Consider the following 27,405-nt stretch of genomic DNA (forward strand, 5'->3'; position numbering starts at 1 on the left):
ATATGAAGGTTATCAAAGGCTTCTTCCTGATATGTTTACCTTTCCACCCTTATTTACTGGGATTAGATTTTCTCGAGTCCTGAATAAGTAAAGTAAGAAATTATTAATTTTCAGCCTGATTGACTTGACAATGTGCATTAAAACCTGAGTAATTGGTCGATGCTCAGCTCATTCAGTGTCTTCAATAGGTCTTTGCACACTTTCCACTAAGGCTCCATTTTCCTTTCTTCCACTTTTAAGATACCACTTGAATACAAGGAAACATTTTTATTCTTTCAGAATTTCTCTCCCTTTGCCTCATAGCCCTATGTAGGCACTTGACAACTATATTTCCTAATATACTAAACTAGAAATTGAACAATAGCAGGTTGCCAGAGAGGCTACAACAATCTTCCTAATTGATTTGAGACTAAAGGTCTCCCATCAACTTTATGATATGAATTGGGTTGTTTAGTCAAGGCAGCATATTTAGTAAGGGTGCTGAGGAATCTTCTAATCACTGGCAGGGATTTAGAATGGAAACATTTACCTATGTCTAGTATTGAAGTAGTTATTGTTTTAAGAACTTTCATGCAGAAACTTTTTTGTGTAATTGATCTAGTGTGTATGTGTGGTAATACAACAATTTATAAGGTATGGGTGAATTTTATTTCATGCTAACAAACCAGTATATGAGCATACTTCAACTAGATAACCAAAATTTACAATAAAAGACCATCCCTTTTTCTTAATGTTTGACCTGTGTAGTTTCCTCTATTGACAATATCATCTCTTGCAATTATGCCATTTTGTTTTTGTCTAAACACAATGATGTTTCCTGAAGTGCAAAGGTAATTTGGATGTTTTAATTTAGTGCATCCTCTGTCTCAATGTCAACGTTAACAAATCAGTAATACAAGTGTATTACTGATTTGTAAAAATGTATTACAAATCAGTAATACATTTTTACTGATTTGTTATTTTTATTTTCTAAAAGTATGGGCAGGTTTATCATCGTTGATTTATATATAGTGGCTTCTCAATATCTATTATGTTTCTTAACCATTTGAGACACAAAACCCACATTTACATCTCCTATTCATCAATTTAGGGTTATAGAAGGAATACGATAAACATATCTATATTTGCCAAGATAGTCTGTCCATAAAGGTAATACACAATTAATGATCTAATTTAGAGTTTCATTGCAAATGAAAATGTTTTGTGTTAAACCTGCAGCAGAATTCACATACGGATAGCCCGCAGTGTTATAAATTGTGTTGTAAAGGAAATTACATTGGTTTATTCTCCATTAGTCTTTGAACTTCCCCTAAAAATTGGAGGACTCTCTGTTTCCAACCAAATCTAAATCAGATCCATAGTAATTTGCATAAAGTACAATTTTTTGCTACCATTTACAGGACCATGGTATGTTGTTGTGTACATTCCTAGTCATTTGGGCTTACAAGTCAATGTATAAGTCAAAGAGGGCTAGAGATAGGAAAAACCTTGTCTTGGAAATACTTGGATGCTTCTGGTAAGCCAATACTCTGATACTCTGAAAACACACAGAGCTTGACTTGTGCTAGTCACCTTTTGACCAAAACTACATTTTACTAACACCTTCCACATGAAGCTTCAACACAACCAGTCAAACAACATGTACATATCAATATTACAAAGGATCAAAGGTTTCCACTATAGAGGGTAACATCAATGTTACTGATAAGATCTTTAAGATATTGTGATATGATTCTGCCTAGCATTAACTGGTTTTGGTACAGCCATAGAAATTTCCCAATTAAGCCATTAATATGTCTTAATATGATTTATAATTTTAAAAGCGTGATAGGCCTATGTCCTTCACAGGATGTGAAATGTTTTTCCACCTCAAGGATCATTTAGATTTAGGTTTTGATAAAAGGAGTAGATGTCTCTTTAACTCTGTGAATCAGCCTGATAGCCTTGTTTTTCCATATTTCAAGGACACAGTTTTCAGTAATTCTTCCTCCTCAAACTGCCTGATTTAGGATCAGAACCACTTTGTCTAATTGAGACTTGTTCTGTGCATGTGTGACTCTCTCATGGTGGTTACTGAGTCATGTTTTGAGCAGCAACGACTGAACTACCACTGGTCAAGCCACCTGATGGATACTGTTTTGCCCAAAGTCACTACTGGCCAGAGCTAATCCTCCGCATCTTATTTATGCATGCCATTTAGTCCACGAGCATCTTGGCTACATCCTGGTCTTATGCTTTTTTTAACAGATTGCACAGCTTTCAGTGGTATCTGAAGCAGATTAATTGGTTACACTGGTTCCCACAGAAAAAAGAGAGATTGATAAGACCTTTGTGACTTGCTGGACTTACTTACTTAATAAAAGGGAATATCATTATAGACTCGTTTAATATTTGAGGATAGCAGAGGCTTCTATGACATAATATTAAGACATAAACATATAATTTAAAAAACTATGAAAACGCAAATATCCCTTTTAAGGAGACACATGCATGGCTACAATTGAATCCTTCTCCCACTGTTATGTAAGCATTAGCATAAAACATTATCACTTAAAAAGCACACTGTAGTAATCCAGACACCTTCAATTGGGTTCTTGAAGTGGTTTTTATTGGAGGTAAATCACATGCAGCAACCTTCAGCAATACAATCCTAGTACTGGTTATTTCTTGGAATCTCAGCTGTGATGCAGATCCACTGCATCACAGTTACATCACACAATTCCAGCTATTACCACACATCTTCCCCTTTATGAAACTCAAAACAAGAGAACATGCAAAATACAGGGCGTGCTTTTGCCTGTAGCGGGCAAATAGTTTTACCTGTGTCCTGGTCTCCTAGCAGCAGTTTCTTTCCTGGAGTGCCCACGCCAGCATGCTACGGTGTTCCTCTGCCGCTGCCGCGGTTTGAATCCTCGCGGCCGCAGTGCGCAGACTACACATCCCAGCAACCTTAGCGGGAGACACCCGCCCACGTCAGCAACATCGCGCTCGAAGGCGCATAAATTAGCCGGGAGCCCCGGCAGAGCGGGCGTGCTTTTGCCTGTAGCGGGCAAATAGTTTTACCTGTGTCCTGGTCTCCTAGCAGCAGTTTCTTTCCTGGAGTGCCCACGCCAGCATGCTACGGTGTTCCTCTGCCGCTGCCGCGGTTTGAATCCTCGCGGCCGCAGTGCGCAGACTACACATCCCAGCAACCTTAGCGGGAGACACCCGCCCACGTCAGCAACATCGCGCTCGAAGGCGCATAAATTAGCCGGGAGCCCCCGCGACGCGGGATCGCGCGCGGGTCGGCGCCGGGAGAAGCCCGGGACAAGGGCGGGACTGTTTGTGGCCGTTAGTGGCCGGAAGAGGCTGGGCTGGACCATCCCTCTGAGTCCCACTCCTTTGAGCACTGACAGTCCGAAAGGTTTGTCCAACCATTCGTAAATTCTGGCAATTGGTGTAGTACCTATATTTTGTGCTATAGCAAACTGTGATAGGGGAGTCGCTAATATCATATTGTAATTCATTTGTTGTGTATATGTATATGGTTATTTAGCTGGTTCACCATCCTGTATAATACGCTTTAGGTTTGTACCCTCTAATAGAACTTGCACAATGAGAAAGCGTAATACCCATAAAACCTTACCTGCTCACAACCAAAACGCTATTACACCGCAGCTTCCTAGCTTAACAGCGATAGACCGTATGTTACAAAAGACGATTGGCGTGGTGGCAAACGCCATTGAAAGTACGGAACGTCGCTTATCATTGCCCATGGGTTGTGTCCCTCCCCTCCCCCATCCTGATCTGTCACTACTTACTACCAATTCTCAGGATTCCACCCTATTACCTTCTTTTGTATTGCTTCCAATGGCTCGTCAGGTTCCTGACACCGCAGTTGTGTCTTCTATGGATAATAATGTGTCCCCTAACCCTCCCCCTTTGCCATTCCACTCAAGGCTATCCCAGTCGCCGATCATATCAGCATCCCCTCCAGGTGGTTCCCAATTAATTACCAATTGCTCGAGGGCACTCAATCTGTCTGGGATGTCAGAGGATGCCCAAAACACTAGCTCGCCTCATGTAATTACCCGAGGTCAGTCTGCTAGGCTTAGATCTGAGCTATCTCACGGGGTAAATCCCTTTGACCAAAGATCTAGTGGGGGTAGGGGAACTGCAAAAAACAAAAAGTACCAAAAATCCAAGAAGCGCAAGATAACTCTTGAAAATTCTGATGTTAGTCATTTATCTGACAACCCTATTATATTATCCGAAACTGGTGGTGTTATTCCTGGAGACTCACCCTCACATAGGCTTGAAGCACTAGCAGGAAGACTCCCGGTACAACCCAACAACGAAACTACTAATACTAGTCCCATATTACCCCAGAGTGATGCTTCAAACCGGAAACATCCCTTAAGCCGTCCTCAAGAGGTTCCTCTAATTGACTGTATTGAAAAAACTATGAAGTCTCTTTTACTTCCGGTCAATGAGAGGCTTAAAGCTTTATCTACTAGGTTGGATAGGCTTGAGCAAGATATCCTTGACAACTTCTTTTCCTTAAAATCTCTAATTAAATTGCACGCAAAAAATAGTTCTATCTTACAGGAACAGAAGTCACAAGATCCATTGCTAATGCATACTGTTGCTATCTTAGAAAATAATAATGTTACCCCTGGTAATGTGGGTAGTGACAACTCTTCTGCATTAAGCTCGAAAAAAGGAAATAAAACGAGCAAAGGTTTAGCAACAAAAACTAATAAGGTGTTAAGAGCCGACCAAGCTTCCCAACCTAAGGCCACCCTCAATATCCCTAACAATGGAGTTATTGCGGGAAGTGAGAGAGTCGGTCCTGCCACACCTTCACAAAATTCCGTGATAAATCCACTCCCAAGAATGCAATTGCAGTGAGGGCAAAATTGTCAAATGGTGTAGACAGGGGTGACAATGAACAGTCTAGTCCCCCCAATATTGACCTACCTTCAGCCAGCATGCCTTATGTGGTAGTATTGGTAGGAGTCCCTCAGCTGCCATCTGGTAAGATTGAAGCATACTCGGAATTGAAAAACAAAACTATTTATCACTTGAATAAAACCTGTCCTCTCCCTCGACAGCTAGATGGGAAGGTCCTGTTTGTTAGAAGGGTTGGCTGGGTAGGCAACAGACGCAAGGAGGTCCTTGGTGACTGTATTATAGTCAATTTTCGTGATGCACAGGCCGTGAAGTTTATTTGTAACCACCAGAATGAGTCCTCTAGCAGCACAATCAGAGTAGTTGGTTTAGATTTCTTTTATCCCTGTCAAGCTTCTCAAATACAATGGCCAGCACAGGGCAATAGATTTTGGGTTAGGCATATGAATGAGCACTACCCTTGTGCTACTTCTACCTATGGCTATACGGGGGAATTTTTTGACCACAACTTAGGGTTTTGACGTATCCATCAGTCCCCCTCGTATTTACAAATCAACCCCATTGATCCCTTCTCTTTGGTGTCCCCTTTAGTGGATATAAGTAGCACTCTGGATCTGGAAACCTCTTTCCATTGTACTCCCACTCTCAATCAAACCAATGTAGTGGTTAATTCCCCCAGAGATCAATCTGATCCAACATTGAATTGTATTAGTCCTACCCTGGAACCATTTAAAATTATTAGTTGGAACTTGGCGGGCATAAATAGGAAGTTGGGCCTGCCAGAATGGAACTCTCTGGTAGAAGATCATAAGATCTGTATTTTTCAGGAGACCTGGAGTCTGAAGCCCCTCCACAAAGTCGGGTATGTTACCTTCTTCCTGCCCGCAATACCCTCAAGCACAGGGAAGGGCCGCCCATCCGGGGGTCTCCTTATATGGGTAAGCGTTACGCTTGGATGTAATATCACGCAAAAAAATACTAATTGCCCGGATATAATGAGAATTTTACTGAGAGGTCCCAATAGGGGGAGAGCCCTGGAAATAATCAATGTTTATGCCAGGGGTCCCAAAAATGGTTCCATTTCCCCTACAGTAACTCTACTCGAAAATGAGCTCAGAGCCGGCAGTGATGGGGCTCAGGTGTTGGTTGCGGGAGATTTTAATTGCTCATTTGAGCCCCTTGCGACCGAAGATATTTTGGACCTGGTGGAAGATGATTTAAAAAGAGGCATACCACCATTAACCATTAAACCAATTAAAAAGTGGTCCCAAAGGGTGATACAACTAAATGCGTTGACTATGGAGTTCGGATTGAGAGCTGTAAATGGCCGCACTGTCTCAGACTCAATGGGTGCAGACACCTACAATAGGGTGAATTGCTCCTCACGGATCGACTACATCCTACTTGATTTTTCACTTTGGAACTCGGTTCAGGATATGACGGTCCTATCTACTATTGAGAGTGATCATAACCCGCTGTCTCTAACCCTTAATGATCTATGGCCCAGTAAGACAAATGGTTTGAGTCATAAGCCTGCCCCTAAAGTTTTACTATCCAATTGTGGGCGGCGTCTAAAGTGGAACAAAATAGCTGTAGACGAAATCAAACTCAATCTTATAGACCAGACCTTGTTGACCTCTCAAATAGAGCTTGATGCTATTTCCCAAAGTCCACTTGCAATAGGTAGGGTAACCCTAATCTTTGAAGAAGCAATCAAAACTATAGGGGAGATTTTCTTTAAACAAGTGCCCCGGGGTAAACCCATAACAAATTCACAGCCGAAGGGCACCCACGATTGGTTTACTCCTGCATGTAGGCAGGCAAAAACAGCATTAATTAAAGCAATTAAGGGTAAAACACAATCTCTAATACAGTCCAATAGGACGAATTACAAACGGGTGATAGCTAGTGCCAAAAAGGATTGGGAGGATGAGTACTGGTATACCCTGAAAAAGGCTAGCTCTGCTAAGGATCCTAGACTTTTTTGGGATACTATCAGAGCTAGGAATAGACCTGATAGTAACCATATCACATGCAGTATCACCGGTCAAGCATGGTTTACCCATTTCTCCCAACTGTATACTTGCCCACAGGGGTCTAGCATTGGAGCACCATTTGACTACTCAGATTTAGAGGGTGATATGACCGAGCCCGATTATACAACTAAAGAAGTAGAGTCTGCTATTAAAACTATCTTGCCCCAAAAAGCGGCAGGGCGTGACGGTATTCCTGGCGACTTGCTCCGCTACGATATTCCAACGTGGGGGAAGCTTATACATTCCCTGCTTGTTGCCATCCATAAAGGTGCGGCAGTCCCGGAATCATGGAAGGGCGCGGAGGTAGTCCCTATTTTTAAAAAGGGCTTAAGGGACGAGCCTTCTAACTACCGCCCTATAAGCTTATTGGATACAACCCAGAAGGTAGTCGGGAAGGTCCTATTGGGGAGGATCCAACAATGGATTGAAGATAATGATATCCTCTCCAATTACCAAGCGGGGTTCAGAACAGGCACGGGAACAATTGAGCAAGTATTTAGATTAATGCTGATCTATTGGAAGGTCGTGGTTATAGGCAAAGGCAGTCTTTATCTCGCTTTCATTGACTTAAAGACTGCCTTTGACCTTGTGCCTAGGGAGATCTTATGGGAAGTCCTTTACAAAATGGGCCTCCCACGCTATATTCTTTCAATGTTAATGAGGCTCCACGATGGTAATTTTGCCCAAATAAGATGGGGTACACAGGGCGAGAAAACAAACAAAATCCCGGTGGATAGAGGGGTCGTCAGGGATGTGTTCTTGCTCCCACCCTTTTTTCTTTATATGTCAACGGTGTGGTTGAGCATCTGTTAAAAGACCCTTCAGACGAACCATCCCTGGCGGGCGAGCGTGTCCCAACTCTCCTCTTTGCGGATGACACGCTGTTGTTATCCAAATCCCCAATGGGCCTACAGAAGCTCCTTAACAACTTTCAGACCTTTTGCTTGGAGCGGGGATTGGTCATTAATACTGACAAAACCAAATATTTGGTGATGAACCCCCCAAAAAACTCGCCCGACCCCCTGTCCTGAATTCAGTACCCTTAGGTAGGGAGAGGGTATTTGATTACTTAGGAATACGCATCTCGCAAACAATGCAATGGACCTCCCACTTATCCAAAATGCTTCTAAACCATAAGAGGGTCACAGGGGCTCTACTAAAGGAACAGCGTCTCTGCACAATAAGACCGATAGCCCCGATTGTAGACATCTAGAAAGCAAGAGGAGTTAGTTCAGCTCTATATGGAGCAGAACTATGGGGTACCCAAAATATAGATGAACTTTCCAAATCGGAAAACAAATTTTGTAGGTCATTGATGTTGCTCCCTCAGGGTACGCCAACTTTACCGTTGATGTTTGATTTAGGCTGTCGTTCTATAGCAGATCTTGCAAAACTCCGGCCATTGCTCTTATGGGCCCGGTTGTGGCGAGTCCCAGAACTCGCCAAATACGCTAAAGGACTGTCCGAAATAATGGCATCATCAGGATGGCACAAAATAAAGTGGCTGAGAGATGTAAAAGCTTTACTTATCGCTCTTGGACTAAGTGAAGCATGGGACAATAGATCATCTCCACCAAAGGCAACTCTAAAGTCTCTATACTGGAATTGGGTTATGTCCCGAACATATGTTGATCAGTCTTTGGGAAAACTAACGGAGGACTTCCTGAAGTTTAAGGACTCACCCATTCGGGAACTGTATCTGGACATTATAGAAAAACCGTTCGATAGAGCTCTCTATTTCAAGTTTAGAGTTGGGACTCTCCCACTAAGAGCATTTACAGCACGGTGGAAAATTCCGGCACAGACAACTGCCTTTTGCCCTTTTTGTACAACTTGCACCGAGACCCTAGCGCATTTCTTGTTCCAATGCCCGGAATATGTAAAACCCAGGAAAAAGTGGCTCAAAGCACTGTGTCGGCTTTTAGGCACTAGGTCACACATTGAGGCCCTGCGTATCCTAACGTCAGACTCACGTCCACTTTATGTCTGTGGTTTATCTAAATTTTTATCATGGGCCTGGTATTTACGTAGCAAAAGGCTTAAAATTAATGTTTAATTCCTTTTTATTGTTAAATTGCTAATTGCTTTTAACTTGTACAGAATGTATTTATCCCTTTGTTGAAAATTGATGAAATCTAGTGATTCTTGTAAATGTTTTTTAAAAATGGAAAATCTATTTATATTCAGCTTTTATGATATGTTTTTATCGAAATAAAGCCTTTTTTGACTTGACTTTGACTTGAATAAACAACATAACCAATTTAAAAGAAAAGAAAACAAACATGAGCATTATAATTCATGAATGAGCAATACAATTTACAAATGAGATACTTTACACAAATTCCCAAAGCTCCACTTCTTTCCGTCATCCAGTTGAGCCACTGGACCCATGACTGATGTGATTTTATGGGATTGCGAACACTTACTCTCTCCTTTCTTCACAAAACCAAATCTTCTTACCACCACCCAATCTCCTTCCTCGAACACTAATTCCTTTGCACGTTTTCTACTGTCAAAATTTAACTTATTACGCCACTGACAATTAAAAACTCTTGACCTAATTTCTTCTTTATCAACCCAGACTTGATTCTTTTCTTGTACCCACATAGGAGACTCCTTGGTACCTGGCTCTCTCCATTTCAAAGCAATAAAAGGTGACACACCTGTTGCCGAGTGAGGTGTAATCCTGTGACCCCACATTATTCTTCGCAACTCATCCTTCCATGATAAACCATTTGATAATGTCAGTTGAAGACATTCCATCACTATGCGGTTCACCCTTTCCACAAGTCCATTAGCTTGAGGACGGAACAGAGCCACCCTCTCATGTCTAATTCCAAGACCACAAAGAAAATGTTCCATATCAGAAGAAACTAATTGAACTCCATTGTCAGTCACTAATATTTTTGGTACACCTTCTTCCATAAAAACTTCTTCAAGAAATGTTATCACATTTGTAGTAGTTACTTGACCCATAGACTTACATGTAAACCACTTACTATGATAATCCACCAATACAAGCAAAAATCGACTATTACTTCCCAATTTGTCAATTGGACCCAATACATTCAAAGCTAATTTCTCCCAGGGTCTCATAGGTAATTCCACACACCTCAAAAGTGGTTCTCTTGTTACTTTCACCTTATCACTATTGCTACACGCATGACAATCCTGAACCAAATCTTGTATATTTCTGTCCATCTCCGGCCACCAAAAAGACTCTCCTAATCTTCTCTTCATCTAACTCCTTCCTAAATGTCCTTCATGAACAATCCTCAACAACATCAGTCTAAAAAAAAACTGGTGGAACTATCCTATTCCTTCTCAAAACCTTGTCTCCTTGCACACTAAGCTCATCCCTTACCAATAGATATTGCCTATCCATTTCCACTCCATTGAAATTATTCAAACACCTCATGATTAGCTCTTTTAATTTCCTATAATCTTCATCCTTCTCCACTGCTTCCTTCCATTCGTCTTGACTAATAGCAAACTCTCTATCCACATTGACTACAAAGTCCTCCAAAACTTCTACACAAGAATCATCATCCACTAGCATCCTAGAAAGACAATCTGCAATAACATTTTTATTGCCACGAACATATTCAACTACAAAATTGTAATCTAGAACAGATAACAACCACCTTGAAATCCGAGGAGTCACACTACCATCTAAACCTCGACCACCTTCAAAAATATGAACTAGAGGTTTATGATCCATCTTAACAACAAAAGGTAACCCCCACAAATAGTATCTAAAATGTGCCATTCCCCAACAATATGCCAGAGCTTCCTTTTCTATAGTTGAATATGACCTCTCTGCTCCTTGTAATCTTCGCGAAGCAAAACCAATAATTGTTTTTCCCCTTTGTGACATTTGTAGCAAAACTGCTCCAAGCCCAATGTAACTAGCATCTGTAACCAATATAGATTTCTTATTTGGATCAAAATGCCCCAACGACGGAGCATTAGAAAGAAATTTCTTTACATTTGCGAATGCATCATCACACTCAGCATTCCATTGAAACACTGTTCCTTTTTTTAGGAGAAGTCTCATTGGTTCTACTAGGTCAGCAAATTTTAGAACATATTTGGAGCAATATTCAGCCAGACCTAAGAAGGACTTCAACTGCTCCTTATTAGTAGGACATGGAGCATCTTCAATAGGTCTTACAATACTGGCTTTAGGTTTTATTCCATTAATAGATATTTGAGGACCCAAGTAGTTGACTTCACTCAACCTTATCTGACATTTTTCTTTTTTGATTGTCAATCCATTTTTAGAAATTCTTTGTAAAACCTCTTCCATCAATTCATCATGTTCATTGAAAGACCTCCCCACAATCATAATGTCATCTTGAAAGCATAATACTCTTTCATCCCCTTAAATATGTTTTGCATGATTCGCTGAAACACAGCGGAGACTGATGCCAATCCAAAAGGCATTCTACAATACCGAAACACCACCAGAGGTGTTACAAATGAAGTCAAAGGACGTGACTCGGCATGTAGATTCACCTGATGGTAGGCTGAAGACATGTCCAACACACTAAAAACGCAACCTCCACCCATCATGCTTAACATTTCACCAATATTAGGTAAGGGTTGCCTATCCACCCAAATATTTCTGTTCAGATCCCTCAAATCAATGCATAAACAAATGTTGTTGCCCTCCTTAGGTGCAACGACAATTGGAGATAAATACTCTGAGGACTCTATAGGTTCTATTACCTTGGCTTGCAACAACTTATATAATTCTTTCTGAATCGGTTCCCTCATCATATGTGGTATCGTTCTAACTTTATGCACTATGGGCTGGGCATTCTTCTTCAAAACAATACGATGACTGAATCCCTTTAGTAGACATAATCATCAGAAAAAAACATCAGAATATTTTTTTAATTAACATGCTTGCCCACTCATTGCTCACATTGACACTAGAAGATACATTATCTACACATGCTTCAATTACCATAACTGGTTCTTCAGCATTGGGATTGAGTGTAATATTAAAATCTTTATGATGTCGCCATCCAAACAAATTTGATCCTTCCTATGTAATATAAACTCTTCCATTCACACCATTTTTTTTTAAGATGATATTCATCCACCGCATTCCCAAGATGTTAATCTTTGATCCACCATACCCAACAGCTCTTACATCTGCTTCTAGAAGAAGATCTTGAACCTCTCCACCCAGTTTTGCCTGAAAAGTTTCTTTAGAAATTATAGTAAAAAGGCTACCAGAATCAGCTAATAACTTTACTGACCCTCTATCCAATGTGATCTCACAGTGTGGTTTTTCTAGTTTTTCTGTACTCTCTTCCTTTAAGTTCAAATTATTGCAGTTTATATTCATTACTAAATTTAAATCACATTTTTCTACAGTTTCCACCACTTGAGATGCATCCAATTCTCCACCATTAATAGTAAGGAACAACTCTTCACCTTGCTCTTTCTTATCTTCCACTTCTATGACACTAGTAATTTGAGTGTTTCCTCTAGATCTGCATGCTTTCACTAAATGACCTCTTTTGCCGCATAGTCTGCATGTAGCATTCCTTGCTCCACATGCAAAACTGGAACTTACATGTCCTGGGCACCCACATCTATAGCAGATAACTGGCCGTCTTTCTACAACCTTGATAGCTACATTTTCATTACTTTTATTAATTACTTTCTTGAACGCTTCTTTTTTCACTTCCTTGACTTCGACAGGAATTTCTTTTCCAATAGCTACCACTGAATTTTCACTTATAGTTTTCCCTTTGTCAATCTCTTTAATCCACAAATCAGTATTTTCCATGCTTCTAGCAATTTGAATAGCTTGTTCTAAAGTGGGATCCTTAGAAAGTAATTTTTCCCTCACCTTTTTTATTGTTTGTACATCTTACAATTTGGTCCCTTATCAAAGAATCACACAACCCTTGAAACTCACAAGTGACAGCTAAACCCCGTAAAGATGCTACATACGTCATAATATCTTCTTCCACTCTTTGCACCCTGCAGAAAAATGTATGTCTCTCAAAAACAACATTCACCTTTAGAGTAAAATGTTTTTCTAACATCTGAAATGACATGTCATGAATATTTATCAGTTGGCCATCACCCATACCCAATGAGATTTCAGGTAAATCGTCATATATTCTTCTTTCTTCTACCCCAAGATGATGCAAAAGTATAGCTTGCCTCCTTAAAGGACCATATTTGTCTCCTCCAATTACTAACAGATATGTAAAAATATGTTCTTCCAACGTTTGCAAGGAATGGATGGTTCTCCTGGAATAGGCAAAAAATTAGGAGGTGCTGATATAGATTGATTGGACATACCTGCAATAAAAGACAAATAACAAACCAAAACAACAATCTAATCCAATAGTCTAACACAATAGACTGAAATAATAATCTAAAATAATTAATCAACACAATTAAATAAAATAATTGACTAAAATAATCAATTAAAAGAATTAATTAAAATAATTAATATAATTCCCCAGTAGGTGTAACGTATAGTCTGTTGTTTCTTTCAACAAACAGGAAGCTTGAAGCTAATTTGTCCAAGAGTCCTTCCTTTCTTTCCTTTATTTTCAAGACACGCGTATACAAGCTTTAATCTGGCACGCGTTTATTCCTTCACGCTCAACTGTCTTGCGCTCGGCTCCACAAGTTGATATACACGTACGTACAGGGAGCAAGGGAATCCTATTGGGATTTAAAAAACAAATGTACACATTGGCTTAATGCCAAACGACCACTGCCGGCCCAGATGCGTGCTGAGATCTTATACGCAAGGCGTGTAAACTGGGTGGGCAGAAGTACCAAGTCATCTAAGGGGGATTGTGTTGTTATTAACTTCAGGGATAGGCGGTGTGTGGAATATATTTGTTCTTGGCCCCAAAATGCTTCTTCGTCTATGATATGCACAATGCCACTGTCTTACTTTTATGTACCTAAGTCACAGCCTACAGGTGGGAATACACGTAGGGGCCCCTTGACTAATGGAACCTTTCTTGAGGACATAAGATCGATTAACAGATTTGATGTACTCTCTGGGCTAGCGGACTGTGACTGACTGTTTGATGGTAGAATACACTCTAATGATGTTATACCACGCGTATCCTTAATAACATCAGGTAAATGTGGAAAAACAAACGTGGTTTTAACGGCAGATGAGGGTATGTGTGATAGTGATCCGCCTAGTGGTAGAGATGTTAACATATTCCTTGTCCAAGAAGATATGACAGGGATCAGAGAACAAGGCACCCTTGTTGAATGTCAAAACGAAATCTCAGGCATTAATCCCATGCATTGTCTTGGGCAAGATATAGCCCCTTCCCCTATATCTATCACAGGGAGTATGGAAGGGGGATTCATCTCTGCAGGCCACGTATTGCTTTTATCTTGGAATGTGGCGGGTATAAACTCTAAGCTATCATCTCCCCTTTGGGTAGATTTTATCGGTAAGCATGACATCTGTCTTTTCCAAGAGACATGGTCAGTGGACCCGGTGTTCATGCTGGGATATTTGAATTTTTTTGTTCCGGCAGAGAAAAAACCCAGGGGACGGGCATCAGGAGGCCTGATCATCTGGGTTAAACAGAATCTGGAATGCAAAGTTCAAACTACTCAAACACAGAATCCCGACATATTGGGAATTAGGATGACCAGTCCGCAAAACCTTAAAATTGATATTTTCAATGTATATGTAAGGGGCTTACCAGGCGGGAAAAAATCTGAGGTGATATCTGCATTAAACACCATTGTAGAATCTAGCCCCATTGATGTGCTCCCACTTATCGCGGGAGATTTTAATACGACCTTCGAGCCACTCGGATCTCAAGACATGCTTCTGACAGAGGAAGAGGATGCAAAATGGGGTGTCCCACAGCTTGAGGCAAAGACAGTCGACAAATGGACTGAGGCGGCCCTGTACCTGAAAGGATTCTGCCTGGGCAACCTGTTGAGGGCAGCCAATGGCAGAACCAAATCAGACAGGATGTGTAACAAAACGTATAACAATGGTACTAGGGCAAGTAATATAGATTACCTCTTAGTCCATTTGAGGATGTGGCATACGTTAGTGGACATGGTGGTCGAGACACGGATTGAAAGCGACCACAATCCCCTAGTAGCCGCGTTTGATTTGGGAATGGGAGCTAGTAAAGATCAAACTCCTGATAAGAATGGCCCAGCTGTAGTTCTATCAAATAACGAATGCCACCTCAAATGGCGTTACGTAGTAGAACACCCAGATTTGTTAGGTAGTATAGAGTCCCATGTTGAAGAGGCGCTGTCGTCTATTACGGCAGTAGGTAATTTAGGACAACCCTCAGTAACATTTGAGGAAATTCATAGAAAATTAGTTGAAAAACTAAAATCATGTTTTTGCAGACCCCCTGTAGTGCAGAAAGCCCCAAGAAGCAAACAGGAAGGTTGGTGTAATGCCTCCTGTAAACAAGCTCGTACCGAGCTGGGACTTGCTCTAATATCAAAAGATTCGAGCAAGATTAAATTTGCTCGTAATATTCATAAAAAAGTTTTATGGAAAGCAAAAAAGGATTGGAATGAATGTGAGTGGCAAGACCTAAAAGCAGCATGTGCTGACAAAGACCAGAAAAAATTCTGGAATATTTTTAAATGGAAAAAGGGCGAAATAGTTGACAGTCCTTACAATCATGTACCCCAGAGTTCTTGGGTAGATTTTTTTAAGTCTCAGTACTCGATAGGTCCTGAGGAAGCTAGCAAGCCTTTTCAGGTGAGGCCGTTTTATGATACCCCTGTGTTTAGTGTCGGGGAGGTTAACATTGCGCTTGATAAGGTCACCCAGGGTCGTGCGCCCGGCATGGATTGTATCCCGGCCGATGTATTTTTGTATAAAAGAGCGAGGTGGTCATTATATATCATGCACCTAGCAAATGCTATTGCTCAGGGAATGGCGATCCCGTACTCTTGGAAAGGTGCAGAAATCGTCCCAATATATAAAAAAGGGGATAAATCGCTGGCTTGCAATTATAGACCCATCAGCTTGATAGATGCTTTACAAAAGATTTTGGGTAGGCTGGTCTTGGGTAAAATCCAGACCTGGATGGAATCCAGTAATGTGCTAAGTCCATTTCAGGCGGGGTTTCGCCCTAAAACCAGCACCATAGACCAGGTCTTTAGGTTCATTGTCCTCTATTGGAGGACAGTGGTCCTAGAAAAAGGGGTTTTGTACGCTGTGTTCGTCGACCTGCGGGCGGCCTTCGACTTGGTCCCACGTGACAAGCTGTGGCAAGTGTTGGAGGGTTTGGGGATGGCGCCGGAGTTATTGGCATTGGTCGTCCGCTTACATGAGAACAACTTTGCTCGGGTCCGGTGGGGAAAGCAGGGCGAGGTTACGGAGTATTTCCCCGTGGAGCGAGGAGTGCGGCAAGGCTGTGTCTTGGCACCGACCTTGTTCTCACTCTTCGTGAACGGGGTGGCCGAGTTCCTCTCCCGGGTCCCTTCAGACGCTCCGGCAATGTCCGGTACCCGCATTCCTGTCCTCATGTTCGCGGACGACACTCTGCTGATTTCTAAAACTCCGAGTGGCCTACAGCTAACCCTCCGGCGCTTTGAAGAATTCTGCTTGCTACGTGGCTTGGAAATTAACGTCTCTAAGACCAAGTTCATGGTTTTGAATGGTCCGAACCCGTGTAGATCGTACAAACCCTTCAGTAGCGTAATTGTTATGAATGGCTCTCCCCTGGAACAGGTGGATGCCTTCACTTACTTGGGAGTAACACTACAGAAGAATATGCACTGGAAAAGCCAAATAGACTCTTCTATTTTGAAGTTCAAACAACAGACAGGTTTCCTTTGAAAAAGATTCAAAACCTCGCAGACCCAGCCTATAGCCCCACTCCTTGAGATCTATACGATGAAGATACGTAGCTCATCCTTATATGGTTCTGAGCTATGGGGATATGGAAGTAACCCAAAACGATTGAATGTCATGGAGAGCGAGTTTATAAGGAAAGTTGTTGGCGTACCGCAAAGTACTCCCTTGCTACCCCTTTTTTGGGACCTAGGTTTGAAAACCATACAAGATACCGCCAACTTGCGACCATTGCTGTATTGGCGTAGGATCTGGTCAACTGAGGAGCTAAAGCATTATGCGCTGGGCCTAAAAGAAATAATGGAGAAAGATCACTTCCATAGAATAGACTGGTTGAGGTCCATTAAGGTGTTACTCTATAGATTGGGTTGGAACAACCTTTGGGATGATCCCCAAAATGCTGTTTTTCCCCCAAAGGAAATTGTTAAAGCCAAGTACTGGGAATTTATTGCCATGGAATCTGCTGCAAAGGGGTGTACTTCCCAGCTAACAGCTAGATATCTCGAGATTAAGGCTTATCCCAGTCAGGAACTTTATTGGGACTTGATAGAAGCACCAACTGATCGCAAATTTTACTTTCAGTTTAGGATAGGTACTCTCCCTATCTGCTCATTTACATCTAAATGGACAAAAGGGTCCCCGGATAAATGCCCAAAATGTAGGGATATGATTGAATCTTTGAGACATTTTGTTTTTTTTTGTCCCCTTTATGAGCTCCCACGGAAAAAATGGTTATTACCTGTCTGCCGCCTTTTAGGCACCCGAAGACACGTAGAGGCATTAAGAATCTTGTGTTCAGATCCGAGCCCATTAATTGCAATTGCAATGGCAAAGTATATAAAGTGGGCCTGGATAATACGATCCAGACAGACAAATATGGCCTAGGCGCCAGGTGTCCCATACTGGTGTGGCCTGTGTTAGCACTCCCTCCCACCCCATCTTGTGCTGAGCTTCAAACCATATTCGGACTGTATGCGACGTTGGACCCGTGAGCGTTAGCCGGCGTACGTTATTGTAAAGTGTTCCCATGATCCCTTCCTTGCCGAAGAGAGGTCTGTCCATTCGGAATGCCGGTTCATCCTGTGGCACATAGAGCCACTGGTTTATGACCGCAAGGTGTGATGCCCAGTAATACTGTTGGATATTGGGGAGAGCAATCCCGCCGTTGTACCATCCCCTCATTAATTTGTGTAGGGCCATTCGACCTGTCTTACCGTCCCACAATAGGCACGTTAGGTCTGCATTTATTGCTTTGAAATATGCTGGAGTGACTGGGAAGGGTGTGTTTTGTAGGGCATAAAGGAATCTAGGGAGTGCCATCACCTTGAAGAGGGCTGCTCTCCCGAGCAGTGTCACTGGCAAGGAACGCCAGTGTTTGATATCGTTATGCAGTCGCGTCAGGGCCGGCGTAAGATTTTCTGCTATAAATCGTGTTTGGTTATGCGTCACATAGATACCTAGGTATCTAAAACCGTCCATCGTTATTTGCAGTGCGCAGTGACGCGGGAGCCATGGGGGGGGACCTCTAAGAACGTATAGGAGCGACTTCTCCCAATTAATCGTATAGCCGGAGACCCGTCCGTATGCCGCACATGTATCTAGCAGCACATTTATGGAGCAGGCAGGGGACGCCATGTAAAGGAGTATGTCATCCGCATAGAGCCAAATTAGGTCCTCCCAGCCCATCGTCCATCTCAGTCCGCGAATCACCGGATCCTGTCGGATCCATGCCGCCAAGGGCTCCAGTACCAGTGCAAAGAGTAGCAGGGATAGGGAGCAGCCTTGTCGAGTTCCCCTACCCAGGGGAAAATCCGCAGAGATGCGGCCATTGACCACCACGTGCGCCAGCGGTTTCGCGTAAAGGAGCTCCACCCAGGCGCAGAACCTAGGGACGAACCCCATATGGCGCATCACTGCAAAGAGGAAGGGCCATTCAACCAGATCAAATGACATTCGGGCATCTAGGGACAGGATAACCGCGTCCGCTTCAACCGTATCTTTGACAGCCAGGACACTATGTACTCTGCGCAAATTATGTGCCGTATTGTGGTTTGGCATAAAACCGGACTGGTCCGGTGGATTAGTGTTGTGAGGTGGGGCTGGTGCCGCATGGCCAGTACTTTGGCGAGAACTTTTGCCTCGGCGTTAATTAGTGAGATTGGTCTGTATGACCCGCACCCTTCTGGTGGTTTGCCTGGTTTAGGTATCGCCACTATTGTTGCAAGACGCTGGTCTCTAGGTAGTTCTTTTCTGTCCAGACTCTCCAGGAACATATCAAGCATAGGCGGCACCAGGTGAGTCGCTACTCTTTAGTAGAGCGCCACTGGGAGCCCATTCGGCCCCACTGCCTTCCCCGTGTGTAAGGCCCCTAATGCTTTCAGCAACTCATCGCTCATTAGGTCCACCTCTAGATCCTGAGCCATGGATGGCCGCAGTGCTGGCATTTATATGTCTCTGAGAAAGACTAAGTTATCAGCGATCGTAGTCGTGGCTTGGGCCGTGTATATCCGCTAAAAGTGCGTCGCGAAGGCCTGAACAATCTGCTCCGGGTCACGTGTGAGTTCTCCCATTGCCAAACCGAGTTGTGCCACCCACCTACTCTCTTTTTCCTTTGTTGCCAGCCAAGCTAGGAGTCTACCAGCCTTATCCCCCATTTCATAGATGACATTTTGGGTGTTGGACAGCTTAGATTTTGCCTCTTTCCACAAGTATGCCTTATACTCCTGTTGAGCTAAGTGTAACCGCCGCTTCTCTGGCTCTCTAGAGTCCCCTAAGCATGCTGTCTCTGCCTTAGCCACTTCCTGTTTCAGGGACTCGATCTGGCGCCTTTTGCCCCATTTGTGTTCTGTCACTAGAGAAATAGCCTGCCCCCGGATCACTGTCTTATAAGCTTCCCACAGCTTTGTCAGGGATGAAACTGTGTGCCTGTTTTCAGTGAAATACTGTTCCGTAGTCTTGACCAGTCCCTTCCCAATTCTGGGGTGCTTAAGGAAACCGGCGTATAGTGGAAATATGCGACGTCTCCCCCTGGTATGTGAACTGTAGGTGAGAAACACTGGGGAATGGTCCGAGACCCCTCGAGGTAAGTGTGTAATCTCCTGCATGTTGTTGAGCCCCGCTGCCAGCATAAATATATAGTCACTCCTGGACATGCTGCCGTGTATCCCAGAGAGGAACGTGTATCCCTTCTCACGTTGGTGACTAAGACGCCAGATGTCCACTAGCCCAATCGCTTCCGTGAATTCGTGTAGTTGTCGATTCAGTCCAGTGGAGTCTCTAGGGGGTTGCCTATCTAGTGACGCATCCATTGTGGTGTTAAATACGCCCCCTATTATAAGTTCCCCTGGTGGGAGTGATAGGAGAAATTTAGCCAGGGCCGGAAATGTTGCCAAGTGTAGAGCCGGGGGGATTTATACCGAAACCAAATTATACGGGCGCCCCTCTCAGTGGCAGGCAATGTCTGCGAAGCGTCCCTGCTCATCTATCCATGAGTCCAGTACTATGAGAGGGAAATGTTTATGTATTAGGATACCCACGCCCCGGGATCCTGAAGTGAAGTCATAGTGTGCCACCATTTTGTAGCCCCACCTGTCCATGGCCTTTCATGTCGAGCCCACCAAGTGTGTTTCTTGTATTAGAGCGACCGCTGGTCCTTTACATTTGAGGAATTGCAGGACCAGCCCCTTTTTATTTTATCACCCAGACTGTTCACATTCCATGAGAGTATAGTAAGGGGAGGGCTTAGCTTATGCTGCGGCCCATCCTGAGTTTCAGGGTCTGATATCGACCGCTCTAAGGGCTCCCATTGTGCCATTCTGCCTCAAAGTATGTGTCGCGTTCCGTGTGCCTTTTCCCACCCAGCCTGTCTCCGTATTATGCCTAATATGAACATGTGTGCGTACTGGTGCAAACAAAAACCCCTTAAACGTTCCCCAAATTTTCCTCCCCCACCCTGCACCCCTGCCCAGCGGATTTAAAACTACCCGCCACCCCAATTTAGCAGTGTGCTTCCGTCCCATAACTTGTATTTGCTGTGGGGTTAGAGCTGTGTAGCGATCATCGTACTTACTCCCCACACAGGATAGTCAGTCAATGGCAGCCGAATGTGCCGCGGAGAGCCAGTATGTTCTCTGAGCGGCTGCCATCACAGGCGAGTCACCAAGTCCCAGATCAATGAGCTGCGCTGTGTTCATTTTAGGTGCTTGAGTCCTTAGATCGTTGTCGTTGGCCCAGTTGTTGGATGTATTTGCTCGTCAGGCAGGTGGTGTGCTAGTCGGCGTGGGCTTCTGTGGATCGCTGTATGCCGGTCGCTGGGGCCTGTTCTCAAGCGGGTGAGGACATTCCAGTTTTTGAGGTGTGTCGCTGTCAGCGCCGGTCCCGTCCATGAGGGCTTGCGGCCGGTCGCCATCCCTCCAGCCACTCCTGGGCCTCTTCCGGAGTCGAGAAGAACCAGCTTTTCCCCTCTGCTTCCACCCGGAGCTTTGCTGGGAACAGCATCGCGTACTTCAGATCTCGGCTCCGCAGCTCTTTTTTGACATCCAGGAAGTTTCTACGCTGGGTTGTGACCGCTGCTGTGTAGTCCGCGTACAGGGAGACTGTGCTATTGTTGTCCACCTTTAGCGGAGGTGCCACTCGTGCCGCCTGAAGAATCGCATCACGGTCCCGGAAATTGAATAGATGTGCCAGGATTGGTCGGGGGGGCTCCCGGCCTGGGTCGACCCCCCGGTACACGATGGGCCCTTTCCACCGAGAAGAAGCTGGAGAGACCCCACGGTTGCAGTTGTGTTTTGATTAAGTCCTCGACGAACAAGTCCAGGGCGGGCCCTCTGACGCTTTCAGGTACTTCAACCAGGCGGACATTGTTCTGCCGTGAGCGTCCCTCCTGGTCATCGAGTTTGGCGGCCATTTGCTTTGTGATGTGTTCCAGCTGTCTCACTTGCTGCTGCAGTATGGTTGTGTCCGTTGAGAGACCCGCTGTCGTGGTCTCTAGAGTTCATCTTTGAGACATCCGAGCGGAGAAACGTGATGTCCGTAGATATTGTGCCAATCGACGTTTGCACCTGGTGGAGGGTGGCCATAATATCCTGTAAGGTTATTTCCTTCTTCCCTCCAGTCTGTGGGCACTCTGCAACTCCAGAGGGGTCAGCCAGTGGTGCTGAGTTGTCTTTACTGAAAGCGTATTTGTCCAGCTTATTGGTCTGAACTGTCTTATGGCCGCAGCCCCCCATCACGGCGTCCTCCCCGGGGTCTCAGAGAGGGGGGGTTGCCCACCAGTAGTTGCCGCTGCCTGACCACTGGAGTGGCGTCCACGTGCGGCCTTTCGGTTTTCCTTCGTGCCGCCGCCCCCGCCTGTGGTGAGGACTCTTGGACTATATCCCGTCCCCGGGTCCCTCCACGGCGCACCGACTCTTGTGGTGCAAAGAGCCGAATGCAATCCGGCGGGGCGAGGTAGTGGGGTCCAGGCACTCTGCCTCCAGAGTCTTCTCCACTGCAATAGTTGGGCCCGTACCACGCTGGGATCAGTGGCTCCTGCTGCTCCTCTCCATCTCACCAATATGCGGCTCCGCCATAAACAGCAGGGCCCGAGGGGACACGTGGTCCCTGGCACTGATCGAGTGAAGGCAAGCAGCTCAACAGTGGGGGGGGGCGCCTGGAGGAAAGACACAGCGCCGTGCACCCCAGGCACGCAGGCCCTGTTACGGAAGTGACTCGGCGATCATCAGCCCCCAGCCGCCGTATGCTGCAGGAGGACAGACAGCGCAGCACTGTGGAGTCCTGCCGTGCCCCCAGGCGCACCGGTCCGGTTGCGGAGATGATGTGGTAAAAGATAGCCCGTGGCCTCTATATGTGTGTTTGTTCCCACCCCCAATGCATGGGCCCGCTACCTCCGTCCGTGGGCCCCGAGGGTGCAAACTCTGCTCTCCACTTCAAGCGCTGGAAGCGCTGGCCGATCCAGCCTCTCTGCCGGCACAACGACAGGTGGCGACACCCAGCAGAGCGCTGTCTGGAGTCGTAGCGCTTGCCCGCTCCCGCCGGCCGCAGTGCTCACCCCGGTCCCCGGCTTCTGCCACGTAGTTAGGCCGCCGTCCCCCTACTCGGCGCCACACAGCAAAGGCCGCTTCATTCCGCTCGCACCTCAGGACCAGTACTCAGCGGGCATCGGCGCACCCGCGGCTCACCTTTGTAGGGCTGCGACTGCCAGATTTAGTACAGGATTGCTGGTGAGAAGGATCGCCGATCGCAGAGCTCCTCAGGCTGCAGCCATCTTCCTTGGCTGCTAGCCACGCCCCCTCGATCTTGTTTTAGGCAGAAACGCCAATGTAAATTCAATCGCTTCACGCTTCCATTTATGCCTTAAACAATTTAAGAGCTGCTTTCTTCTTACTTTGCAGCTTCTAATACGTTTTAGGCAGCACGATTTTCACTGTCTCTAGTGCTCATGCATGAGCATGATAAAGTCTATTTGCAGATAAAAAAATTGCTCCCCACTGAGAATTAATGCACACTCGGACTCCTCTTGTATTTTAAAGTACACACAACGCTGTGATCATTAGGTGCATATATTAAAGATGGAAAGGTACATTACATTTCCTTCAGTAATGTAATTTGACATTACTATTAGCTCAAAGATGGCAGCGCTTGAAAAATTAAAACACTTACAGTTGGTGAAAGAAGGAATGAAGTCAGGGAACGTTCTTCTTCTTCAATAGCGCTAATTTAGTTTAGCATCGTTCCAGAGGTGAAGGTTGTGCCTCTCTCCTGCCCTCTGCGCAGGAATAACTTGTCGCCATATTTTGTGGTAATCCAGACACCTCTAATTGGGTTCTTGAAGTGTTTTTTATTGGAGGTAAATCACATGCAGCAACCTTCAGCAATACAATCCTATTACTGGTTATTTCTTGGAATCTCAGCAGTGATGCAGTTCCACTGCATCACAGTTATATCACACAATTCCAGCTATTACCACACACACACAATAAACAACTGATTTTCCTTGAGAACACAGACTTTTAAATATGCCAGCAAAGCTTATAGCTCCTTTGTTTTAAAATGTTTTCACTTTAATTCATTTATAGGCTCAATTACTTCTTTTTATGGAATAGAAGATTGGGATTGTGGAACCCACATCTGGGGGCAAAACAAAGTGCATAGCCTTATCTATTAAGGGTTGAGTGACAATGTATTGAGAAAAACAATTGGCAAAAATACTGAAAATATAGATATTGGAACCTCATACTTAAAATATTCAAAATCCAACAATATCATAAAAAAAATCAAAATATCGATCACTGAAAAAATCAAGATGATTCTGAATAAAACAGATATTGCATTATATATATATATATGTGTGTGTGTGTGTGTTTGTGTATATATATATATATATATATATATATATATATATATATATTCACGCTCCGTAGCCAGTCCCACCAGGTGAGCAGCACTCGAACACGCACTAAGGTGGCAAGCCTTTAATTCAGGGTACAAGCAGGTTCAGTTTGCAGTTGCAATCAAACAGCCAGAAAGCGATTCGCCTGACGCGTTTCGAAAGTCAATCTTTCTTCTTCAGAGGCAGTCGCTGTAATGAATGTGTGCTCCGGTCTCCATGCTTAAATGCCAAAATCACGCCCCCAGATGGGCCGGCCAAATGACCCTCGGCATTATGGGTGATGGAGTCCCGGTCAATCAGACCTCAGATGGTGCACTAATTTCTGTTAAAATATTTTCAGCCCACAGATGAGCCACCGCAAACAGTGCCTGCCATCAATCCCAAGCGCATGCTCCCACTTTACGGCTTGACAGATGCTCTGCCGTGTGGCCCCCTCTCTTCACGGGGTGGTGCAAGCTCGACGGCTGGGTCGCCGCCTAATATTCACGCTCCGTAGCCAGTCCCACCAGGTGAGCAGCACTCGAACATGCACTAAGGTGGCAAGCCTTTAATTCAGGGTACAAGCACGTTCAGTTTGCAGTTTCAATCAAACAGCCAGAAAGCGATTCGCCTGACGCGTTTCGAAAGTCAATCTTTCTTCTTCAGAGGCAGTCGCTGTAATGAATGTGTGCTCCGGTCTCCATGCTTAAATGCCAAAATCACGCCCCCAGATGGGCCGGCCAAATGACCCTCGGCATTATGGGTGATGGAGTCCCGGTCAATCAGACCTCAGATGGTGCACTCATTTCTGTTAAAATATTTTCAGCCCACAGATGAGCCACCGCAAACAGTGCCTGCCATCAATCCCAAGCGCATGCTCCCACTTTACGGCTTGACAGATGCTCTGCCGTGTGGCCCCCTCTCTTCACGGGGTGGTGCAAGCTCGACGGCTGGGTCGCCGCCTAATATTCACGCTCTGTAGCCAGTCCCACCAGGTGAGCAGCACTCGAACACGCACTAAGGTGGCAAGCCTTTAATTCAGGGTACAAGCAGGTTCAGTTTGCAGTTTCAATCAAACAGCCAGAAAGCGATTCGCCTGACGCGTTTCGAAAGTCAATCTTTCTTCTTCAGAGGCAGTCGCTGTAATGAATGTGTGCTCCGGTCTCCATGCTTAAATGCCAAAATCACGGCCCCAGATGGGCCGGCCAAATGACCCTCGGCATTATGGGTCATGGAGTCCCGGTCAATCAGACCTCAGATGGTGCACTAATTTCTGTTAAAATATTTTCAGCCCACAGATGAGCCACCGCAAACAGTGCCTGCCATCAATCCCAAGCGCATGCTCCCACTTTACGGCTTGACAGATGCACTGCCGTGTGGCCCCCTCTCTTCACGGGGTGGTGCAAGCTCGACGGCTGGGTCGCCGCCTAATATTCACGCTCCGTAGCCAGTCCCACCAGGTGAGCAGCACTCGAACACGCACTAAGGTGGCAAGCCTTTAATTCAGGGTACAAGCAGGTTCAGTTTGCAGTTTCAATCAAACAGCCAGAAAGCGATTCGCCTGACGCGTTTCGAAAGTCAATCTTTCTTCTTCAGAGGCAGTCGCTGTAATGAATGTGTGCTCCGGTCTCCAGGCTTAAATGCCAAAATCACGCCCCCAGATGGGCCGGCCAAATGACCCTCGGCATTATGGGTGATGGAGTCCCGGTCAATCAGACCTCAGATGGTGCACTAATTTCTGTTAAAATATTTTCAGCCCACAGATGAGCCACCGCAAACAGTGCCTGCCATCAATCCCAAGCGCATGCTCCCACTTTACGGCTTGACAGATGCTTTGCCGTGTGGCCCCCTCTCTTCACGGGGTGGTGTAAGCTCGACGGCTGGGTCGCCGCCTAATATTCACGCTCCGTAGCCAGTCCCACCAGGTGAGCAGCACTCGAACACGCACTAAGGTGGCAAGCCTTTAATTCAGGGTACAAGCAGGTTCAGTTTCCAGTTTCAATCAAACAGACAGAAAGCGATTCGCCTGACGCGTTTCGAAAGTCAATCTTTCTTCTTCAGAGGCAGTCGCTATAATGAATGTGTGCTCCGGTCTCCATGCTTAAATGCCAAAATCACGCCCCCAGATGGGCCGGCCAAATGACCCTCGGCATTATGGGTGATGGAGTCCCGGTCAATCAGACCTCAGATGGTGCACTAATTTCTGTTAAAATATTTTCAGCCCACAGATGAGCCACCGCAAACAGTGCCTGCCATCAATCCCAAGCGCATGCTCCCACTTTACGGCTTGACAGATGCTCTGCCGTGTGGCCCCCTCTCTTCACGGGGTGGTGCAAGCTCGACGGCTGGGTCGCCGCCTAATATTCACGCTCCGTAGCCAGTCCCACCAGGTGAGCAGCACTCGAACACGCACTAAGGTGGCAAGCCTTTAATTCAGGGTACAAGCAGGTTCAGTTTGCAGTTTCAATCAAACAGCCAGAAAGCGATTCGCCTGACATGTTTCGAAAGTCAATCTTTCTTCTTCAGAGGCAGTCGCTGTAATGAATGTGTGCTCCGGTCTCCATGCTTAAATGCCAAAATCACGCCCCCAGATGGGCCGGCCAAATGACCCTCGGCATTATGGGTGATGGAGTCCCGGTCAATCAGACCTCAGATGGTGCACTAATTTCTGTTAAAATATTTTCAGCCCACAGATGAGCCACCGCAAACAGTGCCTGCCATCAATCCCAAGCGCATGCTCCCACTTTACGGCTTGACAGATGCTCTGCCGTGTGGCCCCCTCTCTTCACGGGGTGGTGCAAGCTCGACGGCTGGGTCGCCACCTAATATTCACGCTCCGTAGCCAGTCCCACCAGGTGAGCAGCACTCGAACACGCACTAAGGTGGCAAGCCTTTAATTCAGGGTACAAGCAGGTTCAGTTTGCAGTTTCAATCAAACAGCCAGAAAGCGATTCGCCTGACGCGTTTCGAAAGTCACTCTTTCTTCTTCAGAGGCAGTCGCTGTAATGAATGTGTGCTCCGGTCTCCATGCTTAAATGCCAAAATCACGCCCCAAGATGGGCCGGCCAAATGACCCTCGGCATTATGGGTGATGGAGTCCCGGTCAATCAGAACTCAGATGGTGCACTAATTTCTGTTAAAATATTTTCAGCCCACAGATGAGCCACCGCAAACAGTGCCTGCCATCAATCCCAAGTACATGCTCCCACTTTACGGCTTGACAGATGCTCTGCCGTGTGGCCCCCTCTCTTCAC

Source organism: Triturus cristatus, chromosome 10 (assembly GCF_964204655.1).
Source record: "Triturus cristatus chromosome 10, aTriCri1.1, whole genome shotgun sequence".
Lineage (NCBI taxonomy): Eukaryota > Metazoa > Chordata > Amphibia > Caudata > Salamandridae > Triturus > Triturus cristatus.